Below are 8,822 nucleotides of genomic sequence, written 5' to 3' on the forward strand. Positions count from 1 at the left end.
GATAGCTCAGTTGGTAAAGAATCCACCTGCAATTCAGGAGACTCTGGTTTGACTTCTGGGTCAGGAAGATCCGCTGGAAAAGGGATAGGCTACCCACTCTAGTAATTATTGGGCTTCCCTGGTGGCTCAGCTTGTGAAGAATGCACCCACAGTGTGGGAGACCTGGGTTTGATCCCTGGGTTGGGAAGACCCCCTAGAAAAGGAAAAGGCTACCCACTCCAGTATGCTGGCCTGGAGAATTCCATGGACTGTGTAGTCCATGGGATTGCAAAGAGTCGGACACGACTGAGTGACTTTCACTTTCACTTTCAAGTACACCAGATGGAAGAAGTCTGGGTTTTAGTTATCATTGAACATGGTATCTGGAGAAATCTAATAATTTCTAAGAAAACATAGCTCTGATTTCAAGACTCTCCTTGTTAAATGATTCAAATAGAACTGCACTCAGTCTAATCTGGAGCCTAGTGTATTATAAAAATGAAATTGTCTATAAAAAAAAAGTGCTTCCATAGGCAATTACAGAACAAGTATATGAAACACGTATAGCATGTTATGAATGAAAAATATTACTATGAGTAAATGTAAGAGGAAGGTATCTGGATAGTGACTTCTAGTTTTCTTACCAGATTGAGGTAGTAGGAGACAAATAACAGGAAATCTATTTGTAGTGCTGAATCTGTTTAAGAATTAATTTTATGGTTCTCAGAAAGTTATAATACATGCTATAATTTTTAATTTCCTAAGTTCTTGAATGCAAAAACAAATAGCATCCATGATAATTACACTTGCAGTTCTAACAGTTAGAAATAAAATAAGTTTCAGAGTGTGTGAGTGGGTAATAGTGACAGAACACTGAATTGTGCAACACAGTTTTGGGATAAAGAATGTTAAATCAAAAACATACATAAACAATGGAAATACATTTTTTAGAGAAAGAAGTAAAGATGTGATTTTATTGATACCAAGATTAAGTACCATGTAATATGTTTGGAAATCTAAGGATAAATCTAGAATAATAATCCTTGAGATATTTTCAACATGAATCATCTCTAAAATGTATCTCTTAAGTGTTCCTTGGAGTATCTATGTGAGCATGTCAAGTGATATGGATTACTAGATTTCAGGATACAGCATTTCTGTCTCTGACTATCTATGGCTTTTAGAAGACATTCTCCCTACGTCTAGCTATACACTTTCCCTATGCAGATTCTAACCTTCTAGTTTCACTTCTTGCTTTGCCCCAAATAACTGTATTCATTCAAATTTAAGTATGCATTAAATCACAAAAAATGGAAAGATAGAGACAAATCTCAATTGCTCAGGCCCAGTCCAAGCTCAGCTTTGGAGATAGAAGTGAATGACTGAGTGAATGGAAATCAAATGAAAACTGATAAAGAACTCAAAACTGGGCAAAGAGAGTGGCCTAAGATTGAGGGAAAGCAGCAATCTCTGGAAGCAGAAATTCATCATCATGGGTAGAAAATGGGTCAGACAATGGGACAGCTTTTCTCTTGAGTACTTTGCCATGGGAAGATCATTGCATGCTGCTGCTCCCTCTGAGCAGAAAAATGGTGCAAAGCAATGTCATAGTTACTGTAAGGTGTTGGTAGCATCGGTGTAGGATGATTCTTCTTCTCCTGTCCTTTAATCCCTTGAGGATTATAAAGCCAGCTAAGGAGAACAGCTCTTAATGAGTGTTCCCTCATAAATGAGTGGTTCCCTGAACCACATAATGGGAGTGAAGCAAAAGAGGGTAATCAATACTATGACTACGTGAAAAGTCTCCAACCATCGGGAGCCCTATCATGAACTGTATGAACTGGGTGAAGTGTATTGAATCTTAAATCAGTGCATTCTTACTTACCAATTATATTATTCGTATTCATGCTATTCATTTATCCTTCCCTTCAGAATTTTAATAGAATTTTTGTATGTGCTAGCCAGTAACGCCATTATTGTTATACTTTCTGCTTTTACTACTTCTAAGGACATTTCATGGTAGTTTAAGACTTTCTTTTCTTTTTGGTTTAGATTATTCTGTTATCTTATCCATCTCCAGTTAAAGACCTGACTGAAGCAAATTGGCATGCACCCAGCTTCTCATTAAATTATTGATTGTAAATAATTTTCTTGTGATCAAGTGAAAAAAGCTGCATGCTGATTGATTTAGTTGAATTAACAGGAAAAGTTTTCTTTATCTTAAATAAAATACCTTGAAATAGAATAATAAGATAATTAAGCATGAGAGATGAGGTCTTCTAAGTATAGCCCAGATAAAAGATATTTACATTAGAAAAGTCAATTCCTCTACATAAGAAATAAAAAGGAAATTATTGTTCTTGTTGTTGATTGAGATGGAGAGAGGGAAGCTGGCAGCTAGTGCTAAAGTTATCCTAAGTGGCAAGAGTAAAGTAGCGAAAAAGGACATAGGAAAACCAGGAAAAATATTAAATTACCCTTTATGTGTAATGAAGATCTAATTTTAAGATAATCATGTTTAGTATATGTTTTTTTTCTTGCCACATCTATTGTCATTATCTGCTGTCCAATATCTGCAATAAAAATCATTTCTACCATTATACTTGTTTTAATGATATTTATGGAGAATAAATGAAATGTTAGGAAATAATAAGGAGAACAGAGAAAGAAATTTAAAATGAAATGTAAAGTGAGAAGCAGCTGTGAAACAAGTTTAAAAATGAACTATTAAAATACATCCTATTAATACTGAAAAACTCCCCAAATTCAAACTAATATTAAAGAGTTAGAAAATCTTAAGGTTCATGTGATTATAGTTATAGGTTTCTTATTTAGACATAAAGGATATAGACAGATTTCTTAAGGTTTGGTGTCATCAGAAATATATTTATTTCATAAAGAGTTGTTTAATTTTCAAGGAAAGCATGCTTTAGCTGTTGCCTCTAATTTAACTAATGAATTTGTCTGAAAAAAATATAGTCATCAATTATATATTCTGCTTATCTATTCAGAAACTTCTCTTTCATGGTATTTTACTCTATTTATACATGTTTGAATGTAAGTAAGTATATTCGAAAAAGCAAGAGAGTTCCAGAAAAACATCTATTTCTGCTTTATTGACTATGCCAAAGCCTTTGACTGTGTGGATCACAATAAACTGGAAAATTTTTAAAGAGATGGGAATACCAGACCATCTGACCTGTCTCTTAAGAAACCTGTATGCAGGTCAGGAAGCAATAGTTAGAACTGAACATGGAACAACAGACTGGTTCCAAATAGGAAAAGGAGTACGTCAAGGCTATGGTTTTTCCAGTGGTCATGTATGGATGTGAGAGTTGGACTGTGAAGAAAGCTAAGTGCTGAAGAATTGATGCTTTTGAACTGTGGTGTTGGAGAAGACTCGTGAGAGTCCCTTGGCCTGCAAGGAGGTCCAACCAGTCCATTCTGAAGGAGATCAGCCCTGGGATTTCTTTGGAAGGAATGATGTTAAAGCTGAAACTCCAGTACTTTGGCCACCTCATGCAAAGAGTTGACTCACTGGAAAAGACTCTGATGTTGGGAGGGATTGGGGGCAGGAGGAGAAGGGGACGCCAGAGGATGAGATGACTGGATGGCATCACTGACTCGACGGACGTGAGTCTGAGTGAACTCCGGGAGTTGGTGATGGACAGGGAGGCCTGGCGTGCTGGGATTCATGGGGTCACAAAGAGTCAGACACGACTAAGCGACTGAACTGAACTGAACTGAAGGCTGTATATTGTCACCCTGCTTATTTAACTTATATGCAGTACACCATGAGAAATGCTGGGCTGGAAGAAGCACAAGCTGGAATCAAGAGTGCTGGGAGAAATATCAATAATCTCAGATATGCAGATGACATCACCATTGTGGCAGAAAGTGAAGAGAAGCTACAAAGCCTCTTGATGAAGTGGAGGAGGAGAATGAAAAAGTTGGCTTAAAGCTCAACATTCAGAAAACGAAGATCATGGCATCTGGTCCCATCACTTCATGGGAAATAGATGGGGAAACAGTGTGAGACTTTATTTTTGGGGCTCCAAAATCACTGCAGATGGTGATTGTAGCCATGAAATTAAAAGACACTTGCTCCTTGGAAGGAAAGTTATGACCAACCTAGATAGCATATTTAAAAGCAGAGACATTACTTCGCCAACAAAGGTCCGTCTAGTCAAGGCTATGGTTTTTACAGTGGTCATGTATATATGTGAGAGTTGGACTGTGAAGAAAGCTGAGCACTAAAGAATCGATGCTTTTGAACTACGGTGTTGGAGAAGAGTCTTGAGAGTCCCATGGACTGCAAGAAGATCCAACCAGTCCATCCTAAAGGAAATCAGTCCTGGGTATTTATTGGAAGGGCTGATGTTGAAGCTGAAACTCCAATACTTTGGCCACCTCATGTGAAGAGTTGACTCATTGGAAAAAATCCTAATGCTGGGAAGGATTGGTGGGGCAGGAGGAGAAGGGGACTACAGAGGATGAGATGGCTGGATGGCATCACCAACTCGATGGACATGGGTTTGGGTGAACTCTGGGAGTTGGTGATGGACAGGAAGGCCTGGCGTGTTGCAGTTCATGGGGTCTCAAAGAGTCTGACATGACTGAGTGACTGAACTGAACTGAACTGAATTGAAGTATATTAAAAACATGTATTTTTCTAAACTGGCATGACCAAATATCAGTTGGACCCTCCTTTAACTTTTCTAGATATAATTGATAAATCTTTCTTAGAATTTATATAGGAAGGATATATTTGTCTTCTAGGGCTTCCATAGTAAAGTACCACAGACTGGGTAGCCTAGTCACATCAATTTATGTTCCTACAGTTCCGGAAGCTAGAAGTCTGAGAGCAAGGTGTCTGCATAGTTGATTTTTTCTGAGTCATCTCTCTTTGGCTTGTAGATATTCTTGTTATCCCTATTTCTTCATATGGTGTTCCCTCTGTGTATGTGTGTATCCTAACCTTTTATAGGAATATCATTCATATTGGATTGGGGCTACCTTAATGACCTCAGATAACCATAATCACCTAATTTAATGTCCTCTATATCCAAACCACATTCTGAAGTACTGGGGACAGGGATTTCAACACATGAGTTTAAGAGCATATATAAGACTAGCTCATTTTATAGTTTTAATTACTCAAATCCATAAGGTAGTAGGTTTGAAACTTACAATTGCAGTAGAGGAATTTGTACTTATTCTTTTGGTATAAATTGTTGCCCCTGGAGATAAACTTTAGTATCTTACTAGATTCTGGTCTTATATTTCAGGACTGCCATGAAGATGTACTGAAAGTTCTACCACACTGGAAGAGTCTAATACCCCACTCATTTGATGATTTGCCAGCTCTAATTTTGGAAGAACATACTGACCACGATGGTGAAAATATCAATTTAAAAAAAAAATCTACTCTCTGTACTATGTGAGTCTATTTCCCTATTTTCCTGTGTGTTTTGACCAAACTTACAACTACTTGCACACAGCTGCATGTGGCTTCTGTTTTGTCAAACTATTAAACCAGTCTTACTTAAAATTATATTTCTCTTTCTCTTTTTTTTTTTCCCCTACTGGTCTACCTTGACTTTGCCTTCAGCATTTGCTCATCAAGACTGAGATATGAAAGGATCCTGATCTCCTTCACCATATGATTCCTGTGTCAGAAAATTCAAAATGTCTTTCAAGTTTTGCAGTTATGTATTTGACTTTATTCTCAACATATTCTCTAATTTCAACACTGCATTTTTCATTTTTTTCCTCATGTAATTTGTGTTGGTTCCCATAAATTTGAAAATTTACACTTTTATTCTTCCACAAAATTCCCATCCACAAGGCTTATTTCTGGTTGGGAGTTTAGGAATTCCCACCTTATCAAAATGTTAGTACTCAGGTTCTTAATTTCTAGTTTACCCTCTAACACATAACTTACAGTTTGAAATTTAGCTAATGAATTTTGTGACATGTAACCCTTAGAGTTAACTCAAAATTATCATTTGTTGTTGTGTTAGTTCCTAAGTAATGTTTGATCCCTTGTGATCACATGGACTGTAGCCCACCAGGCTCCTATATCAATATGATTTCCCAGACAAGAATACTAGAGTGGGTTGCCATTTCCTTCTCTAGGGGATCTTTCCAACCCAAGGATCAAACCCACGTCTCCTGCAGTGCAGGCAGATTCTTTATCATCTGAGCCATCAGGGAAGTCTCAAACCATTATTCAGTTCAGTTCAGTCGCTCAGTCGTGTCTGACTCTTTGTGACCCCATGAATCCCAGCATGTCAGGCCTTCCTGTCCATCACCAACTCCCGGAGTTCACTCAGACTCACGTCCATCGAGTCAGTGATGCCATTCAGCCATCTCATCCTCTGTCGTCCCCTTCTCCTCCTGCCCCCAATCCCTCCCACCATCAGGTTCTTTTCCAATGGGTCAACTCTTCACATGAGGTGGCCAAAGTACTGGAGTTTCAGCTTTAGCATCATTCCCTCCAAAGAAATCCCAGGGCTGATCTCCTTCAGAATGGACTGGTTGGATATCCTTGCAGTCCAAGGGACTCTCAAGAGTCTTCTCCAACACCACAATTCAAAAGCATCAATTCTTCGGCGCTCAGCCTTCGTGACAGTCCAACTCTCACATCCATACATGACCACTGGAAAAACCATAGCCTTGACTAGATGTACCTTTGTTGGCAAAGTAATGCCTCTGCTCTTCAATATGCTATCTAGGTCGGTCATAACTTTCCTTTCAAGGAGTAAGCATCTTTTAATTTCATGGCTGTCCTTCAATTAAAAAAATAATTAAATAAAAAATACATGATTTATACTCTACAAACCATTATTAGTAGAGTACAAATCATGTATTTTTAAAATTAATTTTTTATTGAAGAATAATTGCTTTACAGAATTTTGTTCTTTGCTGTCAAACCTCAGCATGAATCAGCCATAGGTATACATATATATCCTCCTTCCTGAATGTCCCTCCTATCTCCCTCCCCATCCCACCCCTCTAGGTTGATACAGAGCGACTGTTTGACTTTCCTGAGCCATACAGCAAATTCGCATTGGCTATCTATCTTACCTATGGTAATGTAAGTTTCCATGTTACCCTTTCCATACACTTCACCCTCTCCTCCCCTCTCCGCATGTCCATAAGTCTATTCTTTATGACTGTTTCTCTATTGCTGCCCTGTAAATAATGCTGGGAGGGATTGGGGGCAGGAGGAGAAGGGGACGACAGAGGATGAGATGGCTGGATGGCATCACTGACTCGATGGACATGAGTCTGAGTGAACTCCAGGAGTTGGTGATGGACAGGGAGGCCTGGCGTGCTGCAATCCATGGGGTCGCAAAAAGTCGGACATGACTGAGTGACTGAACTGAACTGAAAATAAATTCTTCAGTACCATTTTTCTAGATTCAATATATATGTGTTATAATACCATATTTATCTTTCTGTTCTGACTCACTTCACTCTGTACAATAGGTTCTAGGTTCATCCACCTCATTAGAACTGACTCAAATGTGTTCCTTCTTCTTATTGCTGAGTAATATTCCATTGTGTATATATGCCACCACTTCTTTATCCATTCATCTGTCAATGGACATCTAGGTTGCTTCCATGTTCTAGCTATTGTAAATAGTTCTGCAATGAACGATGGGATGCATGTGTCTTTTTCAATTTTGGTCTCTTCAGAGTATATGCCTAGGAGTAGGATTGCTGGGTCATGTGGTAGTTTTATTCCTAGTTTTTTAAGGAATCTTGATACCATCTTCTATAGTGGCTGTATCAATTTACATTCCCATCAACAGTGCAAGAGTGTTCCCTTTTCTCCACACCCTCTCCAGCATTTATTGTTTTAGGCTTTTTGATGATGGCCATTCTGAGCAGTGTGAGATGGTGTCTCATTGTAGTTTTGATTTGCATTTCTCTAATACTGAGCGATGTTGAGCATCCTTTCAGGTATTTATTAGCCATCTGTTTAGGTCTTTTCCCCAATTTTTGGTTGGTTGGTTTGTTTTTCTGGTATTGAGTTGCATGAGCTGCTTATATATTTTGGAAATTAATCCTTTGTCAGTTGTTTCATTTACTGTTATTTTCTCCCATTCTGAGGACTGTCTTTTCACCTTGCTTCCCTGGTGGCTCAGAGGGCAAAGCATCTGCCTGCAATGCAGGAGACCTGGGTTCGATCCCTGGGTCAGGAAGATCCCCTGGAGAAGGAAATGGTAACCCACTCCAGTACCCTTGCCTGGAAAATCCCATGGACAGAGAAGCCTGGTAGACTACAGTCCATGGGATCGCAAACAGCTGGACATGACTGAGTGACTTCATTATAGTTTCCTTTGCTGTGCAAAAGTGTTTAAGTTTAATTCAGGTCCCACTCATTTACTTTTGTTTTTATTTGTGTTACTTTTAGGAGAGGGGTCATAGAGGATCTTGCCTTGAAAAAATATGAAATGATTCATGAATCCATACTTCATCCTAGAACGGGGGCCATGCTAATCTCTGTATCATTCCAATTTTAGTATATGTACTGCCAAAATGAACATTTTCTTTTCTTTTCTTTTGATGCAAGTGCCTAGCTTAAACTTTGATTGCTGAGGCAACCACTTCAAGGGCTATCTACTCCAAAGTCAGCTATCTAGAATAAATATCTACATCCTCAGAAACTTGACTAGATAAAGTACCAGGCCACCTCTCAACACTGCGGCTTATTTTTTTAGAAATCCTAGTTGATTTCCATAACTGATCATTTGGGCCACTTTTTATTTTTCCCCCACACTTTAAATTACCACTTTTGTTTTAAATTCAGCAATAGTGAGCCCACAAAACTT

At 38.4% G+C, this 8,822-nt stretch overlaps 1 protein-coding gene and 1 non-coding gene across 2 annotated transcripts in view; one reads left to right on the plus strand and one right to left on the minus strand.

The window, feature by feature from the left end:
* CYLC2 (cylicin 2) overlaps nucleotides 1-5,531 on the plus strand; it is a 35,995-nt gene extending 30,464 nt beyond the window's left edge. Inside the window, exon 6 of the mRNA XM_027550817.1 lies at nucleotides 5,268-5,531. The gene's annotated coding sequence lies outside the window, so the exon portion shown is untranslated. The remainder of the gene's footprint in view (nucleotides 1-5,267) is intronic.
* A 2,902-nt stretch (nucleotides 5,532-8,433) lies between these two features.
* Nucleotides 8,434-8,535, minus strand: LOC113897933. The gene has a single exon (XR_003512456.1). It is a non-coding gene; the product is annotated as a U6 spliceosomal RNA (small nuclear RNA).
* Nucleotides 8,536-8,822: the final 287 nt, after the last annotated feature.

Source organism: Bos indicus x Bos taurus, chromosome 8 (genome assembly GCF_003369695.1).
Source record: "Bos indicus x Bos taurus breed Angus x Brahman F1 hybrid chromosome 8, Bos_hybrid_MaternalHap_v2.0, whole genome shotgun sequence".
NCBI classification, from domain to species: domain Eukaryota; kingdom Metazoa; phylum Chordata; class Mammalia; order Artiodactyla; family Bovidae; genus Bos; species Bos indicus x Bos taurus.